The sequence below is a fragment of the Haliotis rufescens genome, unplaced genomic scaffold (assembly GCF_023055435.1).
Source record: "Haliotis rufescens isolate VD_foot unplaced genomic scaffold, xgHalRufe1.0.p SCAF_1, whole genome shotgun sequence".
Taxonomy (NCBI): domain Eukaryota; kingdom Metazoa; phylum Mollusca; class Gastropoda; order Lepetellida; family Haliotidae; genus Haliotis; species Haliotis rufescens.
The window spans coordinates 41411576-41427111 of NW_025963779.1; the positions used below are offsets into that span (position 1 = coordinate 41411576).

The window sequence follows — 15536 nt, forward strand, 5'->3', positions numbered from 1 at the left end:
GTCAACGAAGTCATCTATATCCCCCACCCATTTTAACAGTTATGGTCCCAAACCAGGTAACTGCAAAATAGCTGCAATGGAAATTCTAAAATAAACATTCAGTTCAGTATGTGTTTTATATATAGACATGCTGTGTTTGGCAAGGAAATATTTAACAGATTATTTGTTATACTCCAAAAGTAAACCCACCCTATATTAAAACTTAAATCCAACTTGTTGCCATGGAAACGTAAAAAAACAAAAATTTATAAAATTTCTCAATAGCAAAAGGCACCAGTTCAGTCTGTGCCTGGTAGACATGCAAAGTTTTGTAAGAAAGTAATAGCAAAAGGCACAACTTCAGTATGTGACTGATAGATATGCCAAGTTTCAATCAAAATGCACTAAATTGATTTCGAGTTCTGCCCCGGAAAAGGAAATGATTACGGACGGACAGACGGACCGACAAATTAGTGTCAACGCACTGTTACTCACCTGGTTATATGAAGTCAATAGTTCAAAACAGTGTTGGAAACTCAGCAGAGTAAACTTTTCAAAAACTGTAGGCCCAAACATTTTCGCTTAATAAGGGAGACATACTCTTGCAATATAAATTACAAAGCACAACCAGTCAGGCTTTACTGCTATCACACTGAGTTCCCAGAGACGCTGTGGTGAGAGATGAAGCCTACATTTTTTAAGCTTTGTATAAATAACACGTGCGAAGGTTTGTTCGATGTTTGGTATCACGAGAAAGCTCTTAACATCAATAATATTACAGTAACCCCTCCAGGAGTACATACGTTGTTGAAACATTTTATTGAATAGAAATTGGTTTCTAATTCCGCTGTGGTCGTAATCTAATATAAGGATCGTGATTGGTCAAAATCAAGCTCATGACCTGAGGCAGCCAATCAATGGGACCCGTTGTTGAAACATGTGTCCCAGATTATTTTTTTTCAATAACGTTACAGGAAATAGTTTATAAGTTTTAATCTTTTTATAAAAAGTGATAAATTGAAATCAAATATGTATTTTCTGACTTTGAGAAAAGTGATAGATTTAATGAAACTATATATTATTTTGATGTGGCTATGGTCTGGCTGGTACACCTGCCTGCGGGGTTGAAAGAGTTAACGGGAGAAAGGGTTGAAATACTTTGAAGCTGGACCCGTTTTCACTAAGCAATCCCAGCGTTATGATTCATTTACCATGTTCACAGCTTAAAATAAACTGCAGGGCATAAAGGCCCTGCTGAAATGTAAAACTATCATCCCAAGAACAAATCTCGGACTTACGGACTGACGTCTACCTCGAACACTAGTTTAGAATATCAATAATCTCATCAAATTCAGATCTTGCCTGGATATATCTCTCAAAAGTCATATTATCATTTGTTTTGTAGTACCATTAAAATTACAAAAGATTCTTCATAGATATTGAGGATTTATTTGAAAAACATGACACAAGTAACTACATTTACAAAGTGTTTCATTATCTGACCCAATGAACATGACACGTAATATTGTATAAGGCTGTGGCAATAAATTTCCATAAAAAACTTTCAACTCAGAGCCACATATTCCTAGTTGTTTTTATTCACTTTATTGTTACCAATTGTTAAACAAATGAGGGGCTGTCGGTTAGCCTAGTGGTTAAAGCGTTCGTTTGTCACGCCGAAGACCCGGGTTCGATTCCTGACGTATGGGTACAATGTGTGAAGCCCATTTCTGGTGTCCCTGGCCGTGATATTGCTGGAATATTGCTAAAAGCGGTGTAAAACCAAATTCACTCACTCACTCACTCACTGAAACAAATGATAAACATTCAATTTTAATTCCATTCACAAAGCTCAACTTTATAAAAGTGTCAAACTTCCACAGAAATCAAAACATTTGTGTCCACCAAACGTTTCAGAAACAACAAGCATGAAATACTCATATCCCCCGCCAATATGACATGTTCGGCTGTGTACAATGCATTTGCTCCTGTGAACTATGTTCACTGTACCTTTTCGTAAATGGAAAATTGCAGCACTAAAAAAGTTATTACTGGCGTTGTTTTGCCATCTGCAGTTTATGATAGAATATGTAATGTATTTGTAATGAGTAAGAATGAGACATATGAGACATAACAACTTCTTTATTATAATTAGGAACGAAGTTTGGTGTAGGTTTTAACACCGTTATCAAGCAAGTGAAGTACAGAGTATTGTTGACAAGAATATGTACAGGATAGGAGGCAGTGTTTATACAGTTGAGTAGGTTTAAGATGCAGTTCAGTGTTGTATTTGTAATGAGTTGTGTTATTATTTAAACAATAATCAGAGAAGTAAGTAAGGGAGTTCTTACTTTACTTAGAGATCATTGAGAGCAGAGGTCACCATGAGGTGTACTGAGAAGTACAGCACCAATCATCTGATGATCTGAGTAGTAGACTGGAGTCTGGAATGCTACAGCACTGGCATGATCAGTAAACAACAAGTCCAGTGTAGCTCCAAGACAGTGAGTTGGAGAGTGAATGAGTTGAGTCATTTTCCGCACATTAAAGAAATCCTCAAGTTTCAGTTTTTCACTCAGATCACAGTTCATGCTGCTTGGAGAGATTCTAAAGTTTCTGCATGAAATCAGTAAGTGAATGCACCAACCATGTCCATGACACTTTTGTAGGAATATACACACAAGCAATGCAGCACTTGCCAACAGGAAAGGAAATGTATTCAATAATGCGAGATGACATTACATCAAGTAGTATAGGTAATGATGGTTCTGGACCACTTCTACTGGAGCCAGATTCATATACCTATAATGCTACTACAGGGGGGATTTTTTATGCGAAAATGATGATGCGATTGAATGATAGTCATGAGATTAAGTTAAATTGGGTCTAGCTCACCAATACCTGGGTCCAATCATTGCTTCTATTAGTATAAAAATGATGATGCGATTCAACGAAAGTCGTTTTAAAAGAAATATCAATATTAATTAATAATGAATAAAATTTACTAAAGCCCACGAGGATATTGGAAAGGTGTAGGAGCAATAAAAAAATTAGCCACCACGGCTAAGGTATCTAAAGATGTGGCTAAGGATTGGTTAAAGAAACAAGCGATGTGGCAAATATATTTACCGGCACCCCGTTATATACCGAGGAAGAAGTTTGATATTTTTACAACGAATGAAGTTCATCAGGCTGACCTCTTGTTTCTTCCCCACAATAAGGTAAGACGCAAAACGTATAAATACGCTTTAACAGTAGTGGATGTGGCTAATCGATACAAAGAGGCTGAGCCATTAACCTCGAAAGATTCAACAGAAGTAGCTAATGCACTGAGCCTCATATATAAACGCGGGCCACTAAAATGGCCTAAGCTATTTCAAGTAGATCCCGTTCTCGAGTTTATGGGATCGGTAACTAAACTGTTAACAAAGCACAATGTCGAAATCAGGCGTGGTGAAAGAGAGGCCCACCGCAGTCAAGCTATCGTCGAAAGATTTAACAGGACATTAGCGGAACGTTTGTTTGGCTGTCAGTATGGGATCGAAATGAAATCCGAGCGATTGAGATCAACCAAATGGGTGACACGATTATCAGCCGTTGTATCAGTGCTGAATAATGAAGTAACGAGATTAATAGGGAAGAAACCATCCGATGCTATTAAAATGAAATCTGTGACTTCCGAATCTTCAGCACTGAGGAGAGGCAAAGAACGAAAACTTCCGGATAGAGTAAGGGTAAGATATTTATACCAGCCCGGTGAACTCGAAGGAGGCCTACGTCGTGCAACCGATCCAATTTGGTCTCTTAAGACATATAACATTAGTCGATTGGTTACGAAAGAAGGAGAGCCTATTCTTTATTATCTTCAAGATTGACCGAGTAGGGCATTTGTACGAGAAGAGTTGTTCATAGTTCCCAACGGTACGGTATTACCACCATAACCATAAGCATAGTTAGTTACACCATCATTATCAATCCATCTCTTTGTATCTAAGGGGGATAATGATGTCTTGTTCATTCTTAATCCATATATCCTATGATTGTAACTTCTTAAAGAGTTCATCTCGTGTTTGAACGTTCTACCGTTGAATAATGATTCTTTATACTGTTCGTGTTTGATATGCTTTTTTACAACATACTTTTTAACACCCTTGGCTTTTCTTATCTCTCCATTATCGGACTTCTTTATAGAATACATCTTAGGTCTTAATCCGACATACTCCGCTATTGGGGTCCCAGCACATTCATCGTTCATCTTACCTAACACCTTTTTATTTACTACGCTGTGCAGTGGATTATCTTTTGGGTAATCGCTCGTGTCGTACATATCTATCTTTTCTGCCATATCTTTATACACATCCTTGGTTTGTATTTCCATCAACAAAGAATCTGTGTCGGTATATAACACCTCGCATCTATCGCCGTATTGCTTCTTAAGTTTGTTGTAATAAAAGTCATACATTAAGTGTTTTGACAAGTCGAGAATACTCATACCAACGTACACCGGTCTGTTGAATTTTATATTACTCTTCTGCATATGCAACGCGGCTAAGTCGTTATCAAATATCTTGCTTCTGATAAAAGCCGGACTGGCTATAAGTTTCCTGAGTCTTTCTTCCTCATTAGATCTGACTAATTTAACATCAACACGCTTCCTTAGATTCTCCATAGTTTTACCAAATACTGAGTTATTCATGAGCTTATACAGATTCTTTTCGGAATCGCTGGTAGCTATCTTTCTTAAATCTGTGTTCAACCTTATATAGGGCTCCATCCAAGGGCTTTGATCAAACTTTAGAACTCTGTGTATTTTCTTAAGTTTCATACCTAACGATAGATACAACTGGAGATTTCTGTAGTGAACTATATATTTTGTCTTATCCATCAAATTTGGTACGAGTTTTTCTACGTTAGCTAACCTACTATTACCCATCAAGGAGCATTGATGTTCCGACATCCAATCTTTATTAACCATTAATCTTTCGGGAGCTAGCGGATAACTGTTATGATCTTTATGTAACGAACTTGGATATTCCAAGTCAACTTCTAGTATGTACCCTTTATTCGCATCATTATTATGGATATTATGGATATCATTCACTTCGATATCATCGACCCATTCAAAACCACCCGTGGGTTAAGGTTGACTCATAGCCCATCCGTACAAATTGTTAGCGTCGAGATATAATATGTGCGTATTGGGTTTACTGGGATCATATCCTTCCACTAATTTATTATAAGCCTTAGAATCCCTTTTCGCTGCCATCGATATACCACCTCTTAATCCTTTCTCAATAAACAAGTGCATATCGTAATCTGTGAGTTCTACGCCGGTCTTCTTCAACAATGCATCCCACGATAGTCTTGGACTGGAATAGTACCATGCCGGATCCAAGCCGTATTGTTTTAAACATGTCTTTCTAAATATCTCGAATATATCGGCGAGTAACAGTACATCGGTTTTTAAGTACAGATCGTGATAATCGCCTAAATTCTTACAACCTAATTTATCCCACACTGTCAGAGCGAGTTCATAATCGGCATCTGTTATTTTAGATTCTGTTAAGTTACTATAGAATGATTCGAGGGGTGGTAGTTCAGTTTCTTCGAATCTAGACCAATCATCCATATATTCGTAAGGATATACACCTTTTCTCAGTAACAAATGATGTGTTATCTTATCGGTATATTTATTTGTTATCGCAAAGTCATTGGGATTGTTCGCATTAGCTAAATTGTCCAGGGAAGATAACAGAAACTGTATGGAGTCTATGAATCTAAGCCCATTACTTTGCTTTATTCTAGATTTCCCATCCTTGTCCCTATAATGTATAGGTTTAGTCAACGAGAACGATATGTATTTTTCCATATTATTAGGAATGCACGTTAAACCGCCGTCGGTCTTTGAGATAGCTTGCATAATGAGATGTGAATCGTATCCCCTAAGGTTATGAAACACAACGGGGATGGGTATTGTTTGAGAATTCATTTTTAGTTTCAAGTTATACTCGTTATGCGCGGCTCCCCAATAATTACCCGTGACGTGGCAATGATCTCTTACGGAATCCCCATCCAAGGGTTTATTACAAACATGACAACTCGTTGACTTCTTATGGGCCCTCCCGTCATTCACATGGGTTTCTTACACGATAATTTTTCCCTGATTATTCTCTCTTCATTTTGTAGATATTCTAGGAACTTTCCCGCTGCATCGGGACCTCTGTAAATCACGGGCTGGTTTGTTTTCCCATCATACCTTACAACTATATATCCAAACCCACAAGGAATATGTTCTTGAGTTTTGTACGTAAAACTACTATCTTGATTATTATGGTTGGTATTTTCTATGGGTTTGATAAGCGCTTCGAAGTCGGCGTAAATTACGTACGGTACTGGCATTTGATTACAATAATGTTCAAATTTTAATATATTTTTTCCCTCTTTAGGCATATCGATCCTGATAGCGGACTGTCCAACACCTCTGCAGTCTTCTTTATGGGCTTCTAGTAGATCTTGTCTGCTGTACCCATGTAGGCATCTTTCGCAGAAATATTTCTTTCTAGCATGTTTTGTTTGATCGTATAATAGCCTGTTTAAACTCTTTATCCACGTATAATGATATTTTCCATCTTTTTCGATCAGAAATGAAATGATTCTGGGGATATGTTCCGGAGCGGAGCTTATCCTGTGTACAACAATTCCTTTAGAATGTCCGAAAACATTTATAGCTAAATTATTTTGCTTTTCAACCTTATCAATTTGTGATATTGGTGTAGGTTCGTCTATACCATCGAAGTTGAGTCCATCGTTTTGGGGATAGCTAGAAGGTCTATCCGGATGCTTGTCTACGGGGAACAATGCAGATCTTATCATCATTCTTAAACAGTCATCGGATTTATTTTTTACGTTAATTATGGCTTTTTTCTTCTTATAATACGGGGGTAAATCTATATAAGATCCACCTTTGAAGGGCATATAATTTGCTATATCTAAATATAAACTATCGATTTTATCCACACCCCAACCCGAACCTCTATTAGTCCAGCGTTCTAAAGTTTCCTGTATCCTCTGAATTGATGTATCTAATGATGTGTTTATAGTATCGGATTCGGTTATAACTTCTTGATTGCTTCGGAAATATGGTTCGGTATATTCGGTGCTATTGTCTGTGTTACTTTTACTCAATAACATTTTAATCGTCAGCTGGTGTTTTATACTATGTAAATCATCTAACTCCTCGTTAATTTTACTCGATATGATGGGCTTAATATTGTTAACATCCATGTTGGAATTAATATCCATCTTCCAACCTCTTAAATATTTACCAACGCCGGCGGATATGGGTACAAATATTAATTCTTGTTGTTTATTCTCAACATCGTCATTATGTTGAATATCAACATCAACATCATCATCATTAGGTTGATTATTATCTAGTAAAGCGATCAATTCAGCTCTTCTCATTCGAGAATAACCTCTCAGCCCACTGTTTCTCGCTTGAGCTTTGAGTTCTCTAACAGTCTGGGGTTTGTTGTATTCCGAACCGAGTAAGGTAAACAATTCAGCTTTTTTCATTCGAGAATATCCATGTAGACCACATTGCTTTGCCATAGCCTTCAACTCTCTGACAAAAACCATTGTGGTTGAATAGTATATGCAAAATGAGACAAATGTCTAATTGGTTGTTTTTCATATATCTAAATACGTATTCTCCCCAACCTATTCCTCTCATTGATGTAATCTCTCTTCCTAGCATAAAGAATCTGCTTCCTGACCCTATCAGCACCGTGTTTCTTACATAAACAATAACGACCTTTGACCCCTATCCCGCATTCAGAACACGTATAGTTAATGTTTCCGCGCCTGATGTAATAATTGTGTATGCCGCAGTAAATATCAACACAGCGTCAGTTACATTGAGTCGTCTTAACCATGAGTGTAAATATGCAATGATTCATGGTTTATACATCTATCATATCATTTGTCTAAATGCAAATCAAATCTACACTGGTGAGTCAGTCAGCCAACGCTATTTATAGATTAGCTATCACTCTGACTAGGTCATGGTATAGCTGAAAATCAATACAGCAGATAACCCCATTATTACAAATGTGACCTCGCGGTTCTTTTGTTCCTCTGACGGTGTATAAAACTGACTCATTGTTGGTCTCGGTATTGGGTCCTCATTCACTCGTTGTTCCTCGTCCACTTGTTGTTGCGGAAACGCAATCTGTTGTGATGTCACTTGAGTATCCATTATTTATTTGAACTTCGTTCTTTATATTATTAAGTGGGCACGTATGTTTAAATTGACAATACCTAGCCGTTATTAAAGCTGTGGTGAGTGGAGCTAAGAACATTCCGTATCTATGATAAAACTCACAGCTCACTGCACTTATAGCGTTTTCGATGAATGGGTCTTTCTCTAGAGATTCGCATAAATACATGCCATGTTCTGCCGGGATAGGGAGAAACGTACTAGCTACGACTGTGTATAGTTGTAATTTAGCCGACCCTATCGTTTTAGTCATGGTAGCTCCCAGTCTAGACTCGTAACGCGCGTACAGTTTTTTAATTTCTTCGTCGGTCATGTTATCAATTTTTTCGATGGTATAATTTTCTCCCAAATATTGGGAACATTTTCCACCGGCTACCAAAGCCGCGAGTCTTTCTCTATGTTTATCTAAAGATTTATCTACATGTTGATCAACATCAGATTCTTTGAGCATTTGTTCGATGAGTTAGTCGCATTCCATAATGTAATACCTAAGGAGATATTTAAGTCTAACATAATATAATATGGCATATCCAATACATCCCGTAATAATGAACTGTTGTGAAAGAATGATGAGTTCGAACCACATTTTATGTCATATTAACCGCTAATGTTCAATTTATCGTATTTTTGCTATAATTTTGCTACATTTTGCTACAATTTTGCTATAATTTTGCCATATTTTGCAATTTTTGATACATTTTGCTATCATTTTGCTACATTTTGCTAAGCAATTGCATAAGCAGCTGGTTGATCGGTTTTTAATACGAGTTTACAGTGCTTCGTTGCCACTAACAGTTTTCTGACTTTATCTTGTTCGAGCTTGGTATAAATGACATCATTTTCGCGTAAACATTCCTCGAATGAATCTCGATCTTTGCAATGAAACAGTGCTACCCATTTGGTCTGCTCTCTGAGATCTTTCATGACAGAGTTGTATTTTTGAGTAAGTACCCAAACGCTATGTTGAGTGTGCCGTCCGGAGATTGCTAAATACGAAAGCATATCTTTCTTTTTTGTTAGTTCTTTACTCGTGCTGCAATAGTCTATTACGAAAAGGGTTGATTCTCTTTTGTATTTTTCGTCACATACTCGTAAACAGTCTTGTAAACGATCGCCCGGATCGACTCTGTGTACCCCGTCGTCATTCATTACCCAATCTCTCGATAAGTATGTTTTATTAACGCTTATAGTCGGGCACAGAATAATAATATGATCGAAAACGTCCCGATAATGACTTTGTAAAATATCTAGAATAAAAGCTGTTTTTCCACAGCCTGTGATAGCGCAGTGCGGATCTTTAGGTAAAAGATTATTAATAGATTGCTTGCACAAATCTTCCATTCTGTATATTAAGTTGCGCATCTATAATCACGTACAAATATATGTTTAATTTACCAGCCATCCTCGCTAGCATTTTCTATTCTCCTTTTCTATTCTCCTCCAACTGCCGTTTAGTTGGTCATCGTCCATGGTTCGCATGTCTAGCCGTAGCGCGTACTTCGTGGTGAGGTATTCACCCATCGATACACTCCCGAGAGACGACCGCGATAACTTCCGGGGATCGTTTTATAGAAGGAAGTTTTTTAACCTCATCCCACTGGTGATACGCTAGCATTCCTTGGCTATATAGTTGATTAGGAACGCCTTCGATAGTCAATTCTACTTTTGTAATCTTGGGATTGTAGAACTTCTCGGTATTTCTTTTAAATGCATTGGAGGGGTCCTCGAACAACATTAAAATACCCTTCAACGACCTCATGGGGACGTTTAGATTAATATTCCACATCGTATCTTTTTTGTCCCTCGTGATCTTTTCGGTGTCGCAGCAGGCGATCGTACAAAATGGCTAAACTTCCGGTATAATGGTTACGAATTCGGGATCCGTTATCATATCGTACTCCAGCGAGAATATTGTCAATGGAATAGCTAGCATCTTCACCAGATCTGATTACTCTACCGTAGTCATTAAAAGTGAGTTCGTATTCTAACCTATCGCCTAGGGATGCTTGATAAAAGGGCATGTGGGAATCTAGTAATTCAAAGTCTAGGGGAATATAGAATCGGTTACCTAATGCGTCAGCAACGGCCTTATCTTTTACGACGGTACTATCACCATTTTCAGCACCTATGCGCAGTCTCAATGTGTTCCGATTACAAATACCTTGGTACTGTAAGTTTTCCCGCTCTTTATCCGTTCTCCAGAGATCCATGTAACAATAGTATACATCGCTATCGGCGATACTCAAAACCTCATTACCGCTAATTTTAATCGCGATTTTCTTAACGATAGCACGACCTATGTTCTGAACGGGCTCCCTGTTAACGTCGGTAGAAGTCAAAATAATCGTAAATGCTAGTCTGACAGTTCCCGGAACTTACACATCGTGTGCACCGAGATTAGGAAAGCGAACCAGAAGCGTTTGATTCTGATCGATGGTACTAGGGTTATTAGTTATAGTTACAGACTGACGAATTGCTTTGACCCCTAATGGATCTCGAAGTCTAAGTTGTGGGTTTAACTTGCGTCCGTATTGCGAAGACATTGATATTTTGAAATTATATAACCATATGTTTAATATAAAAATGACTGATTTTGATCTAGATTATTTAGATAACCCGAATCCAATTGAAGAGGGTACTGATGAAACCAGCTTTATGAATCTTAACGATGAACTTTTGAACCCAACCGTAAATGATGAACTTTTGAAACCAGCCGTTGATGATTATTACGATACCTTTAAAGATGATAGTTTGAGATAGATAGTAAAGGAATATTGCGACTGCGTGGCTCTCCGAATATTGATCTTATGCATTCTTGTACTCGTAAGCCCCTAGCCTTGTCTACGATAGCCGGTAAACACGGAATCAGCACTGTTCGTGATAAATTAGGTTTTGTAGACTACTCACGACTTTCCGCGAAGACTACTAAGGTTCTTAGGACTGTGCGTACTGAACTCAGTAACACAGATAATTTGGAAGCTTCCTCGAACGTGGCCTCGGACGGACTCGAAGAAATCTTGGGTACATTCTACGATAATTCCATGTCAGTGTATCACCATATTCGGAGTTCAGTATTAGGGAATTACGAGGTCTTGATAAGGCAATGCGAACAATGCGGGGAGAACTCACCAATAATATGGCCAAGATATCCGAAATCGACAAGCAATATAGTTTACGAGAAAACAAAACTTGAACAGGCGGGCGATGAATTCAGTAGACGCCGCGTAGCGGAAAGATTGCGTAACTTAGAAGACAAAAGATCGGCCCACCTCGAGGCTGCTTCGAATTCGAGAAACTATCGATCAAGTCCTCGACGATGACACTACACTGGCTGATAAAATTAAAACATTGTTCAGAGAACAGGGAATAACAATTGCCAGTATTTTAACCGCGTTGGGATTTATTATATCGACTTTGACTCTCGCGTTAACCGGTGGCACAGGTGGTACAGGTGGTAGCGGATCACCGCCTACGTCGGATGGTATAAAAGAGTGGATAAAAAAGCATTTAAAAGCATTAGGTTCAGCACTGGGAAAGCTCACTGAGAAAGCCGCGGCTGCACTTCCCGGTATAATAGGGAGTGTTGTTTCCTGGCTATTGAATTTATTAGCTAAGACCACCACTTGGCTTAGTCAAAACTTGTGGGCACTGATCGTAGCAATTGCAGGGCTGTTGTACGTATCTGCTAAGAACTATTTATCCAAATCAGTTCGCTAAGAACTATTTAACCAAATCAGTTCGCTAACCAAATCATGAGTAAACCAACCGCGACTCCATCTAATACAAGCGCTGTTTTTTCATCGATATGTTGTTGATTTTTAGCCGCAATATGCGGTGGTACTTGTGCGTCAGTAGATGGTTGAGCGATAGTTGGTGTTTGTGGCTTGACTATTCCCTTTTCGCCCGTGATTGTTTGCGTTATTATTTCGACGTTAATATCTGAATTAATACCTGTTTTTTGTTGATCGGTAGCGATAACAATTTTATTATTATAGCCTATCACTTGACCGATCTTAAGTTCCATATTACTTGGAGACATGTATAATCCCGGCGCATAAACGAAGTCCACTTTGGATTGAGCGTACTGTAATACATCTTGAAAACGCTTTATAGACGATGGTATGTCAACTGGTGAATTAATGGCGTCCTCCACGTTTGCGACAAACTGTTTTTGCGCATCGAGCGCCGTCCCAGAACCGATAATGGACGTTCGTGTTTGCGATTGCGCACCGAGAATTGCCCATACATAAGTTCTTATCGATTCATTAAATCTTACAAATCCTGGGTTAGTAAAATTATTTTCTGTTTTATCATTAAGAAATTCATTCCAAGTGTTATCATTCAGTTGTACAAATTTTTTAACAATATAAATAGACCCACTCTTAAAACTCATAATATCCCCTCTCCAATCGTTACTATAAAGTTCCCAGCCTTTATACCAATGACTGGTTTTATGCCAATGATCATATATTCTTGAGTAAAGTTTGCTGGTACGCACCAACTTAGGAAAATTAACTTTAACTTTATTAAGTTCTTTATATACATAATCGCTTTCTTCTTTGACGGTTATTTTTTCCTCTGTGTAAGGAACACCTAGACCATGGTTTGCTCCTTTAATACGCCAATCTTTACTTGTAGAAACATTAAATTCCTTACAAATACGTTCGAATGCCCACCTATTGTACGGATTATTTGTGGAATTCTACACTCCATCCTGCGGTAATGGAGCGCTAATTTCTTTAAGTATACGTCTAATCTGATAGTACACGTGAAATGATAAAACAGACTTATTTAGCTCAAATCCTGGGGAATAAAGAGATACGCCACATCCCGTTGTGGCACACCATATGGCAAAGTTTAACTGATTCTGCCAAAATTGCATCGGATTGTGAAACCAATCGTGCACCATTTTATCGCTAGTTGCCGTGACCCTGTACTTTTCAAAGATATCAGGGAATTTCACGATAAATTCAGCACCAGAGGCAGTTACTATAATCGATTGATTAGTAATGTATCTCGATTTCATATTTAAGTTATGATATAGTATCATTGTATATTTAATATGTATGTTACACTCCCGGGAATAACAAATGGTCAGTCTATTGAACTGCTTCATACTATCGATAACTCGGATGGTCAGCTCGAAGTAGCTCTATGCGATGTAACGTATTACCCACTGTGGACCAATATAAGTGCTGTGAGAGGTAATAATAAGATATTTATATCAAGTGAAAAAAACCTCATTATTATACCTGATGGGTATTACAGCGTATGCTCACTCAATGATGAATTTTTTAAGCCTAATGGAGCTAGTCTCACACAAAATGAATCGAGAGGGATGTTGAAATTCGAATCTGGAGAAAAAAGAGTAACTTTTTACGAGGACTTGGCAGTTACATTTGGATTTGCACGGTTAGTAGTATTACTATCCAAAAAAATAGTCCCCGATTCAGTTCTGCCCGATTTAGTTCCCTATAAAGAGTTGTGCATCCATCTTGATCAAATCAGTACGACGGATAATATTCAACTAGAAAGTCCTTCAACTCTGCTCAGATCTATTCCAGTGAAAAATAAAAATATAATAGCGGTAGACCGGAATCTTTCTCATCATTACAATATAAAAAATTAAAGCGGGGTATTATTTCAGACCTTAAAATTTCTGTATTAGATGTAAAACACCAACCTGTACATATAGGATACTTAAGTGTAACACTCCATATTATAAATAATGGTTGATTCCATATTTAAGTTATGATATAGTATCATTGTATATTTAATATGTATGTTACACTCCCGGGAATAACAAATGGTCAGTCTATTGAACTGCTTCATACTATCGATAACTCGGATGGACAACTCGAAGTAGCTCTATGCGATGTAACGTATTACCCGCTGTGGACCAATATAAGTGCTGCAAAAAGAAATAATATGATGATTAAATCAGGTATTAGCAAAACCATTATTATACCTGATGGGTATTACAGCGTATGCTCACTCAATGATGAAATTTTTAAGCCTAATGGATTTAGTCTCACACAAAATGAGTCGAATGGGATACTGAAATTAGACCCTGGAGAAAGAGGTGTAATTATTTTCGAGAACTTAGCAATTACACTTGGATGGAGAGTAATGTCAGTAATCGTTGCATCAAATCAGGGACGTGATTTACCCGATTTAGTTCCCTATAAAGAGTTGTGCATCCATCTTGATCAAATAAGCACGACGGATAATATTCAACTAGAAAGTCCTTCAACTCTACTCAGATGTGTTCCAGTTAAAGATGAAAAATACAATAGTGGCAGAACGGAATCTTTCTCACCATTACAATATAAAAAATTAAAACGGGGTATTATTTCAGACCTCAAAATTTCTGTATTAGATGTAAAACACCAACCTGTACATATAGGATACTTAAGTGTAACACTCCATATTATAAATAATGGTTGATGCATCAGGCCCTGGAACGCTCAGACAATGTAATACAATTGCGCTTTCCGATCTCGGAGACATAGAAGGATTCGATAAACCCGGTACCAATGGTAAGTTATACGCTTTACACTTACACGATAATGTATACAAGCGGAAAGAAGTTACATTCACGGGTAATCTAGAAGATTTAAGCGATGTCGATGTTAGTAGACTAATTAAAAACACTTCGTATAATATTACTCGCAACGACGATAATAAATGGACTATGGTCGAAGCAAACATCGAGTGGCTAATGAATATCGTCATTACCCCATTGTATGCGATGATGGGTAAGGGACATAATTTAACTAAGATAATAAATAGTGGCATCGTACTCGCGGCTTATATCCCGTCAAAACGAAAAAGTGTGTTGGTCACTCCCCTGCCAGAAAACCCAGGTCATATGTTATATAGTCGTCCGGCCTTAAAAAATATTACTTTAAATTTGGTTACTGAATTCGAAGATATTAAAGATAACTTGAGTGCAATACCTAATATTTCCACGCTTATTATTGAAGTCTTGTTCGGAGATGCACCGGAAGATGTCTTCGAAATATTACCAGGTCTATCGATTAAATGGCTCAAGAAACACGAGCGTCAACGTTGCAGTATTATTCATATCGGAGCATCGCCCGTTGCAACCCTCGAGGGGGTTCAAATTATTAAAAGTGACAGCATTTCTCTTTCTAAGATATTCTTGCCGTATAATATACATTTGATAAGATTGATGTATAGTCTCAAAACATTTAAGCAAGACCAATTAAAGACTATTATATGATCGTAATATACACTATGAGTTTATATCCAGCGC

General features: G+C 37.7%; 1 protein-coding gene across 2 annotated transcripts in view; it reads right to left on the bottom strand.

The window, feature by feature from the left end:
* LOC124127126 (vacuolar protein sorting-associated protein 45-like) overlaps positions 1 to 15536 on the bottom strand; it is a 90533-nt gene that overhangs the window by 20964 nt on the left and 54033 nt on the right. The window lies entirely within an intron of this gene.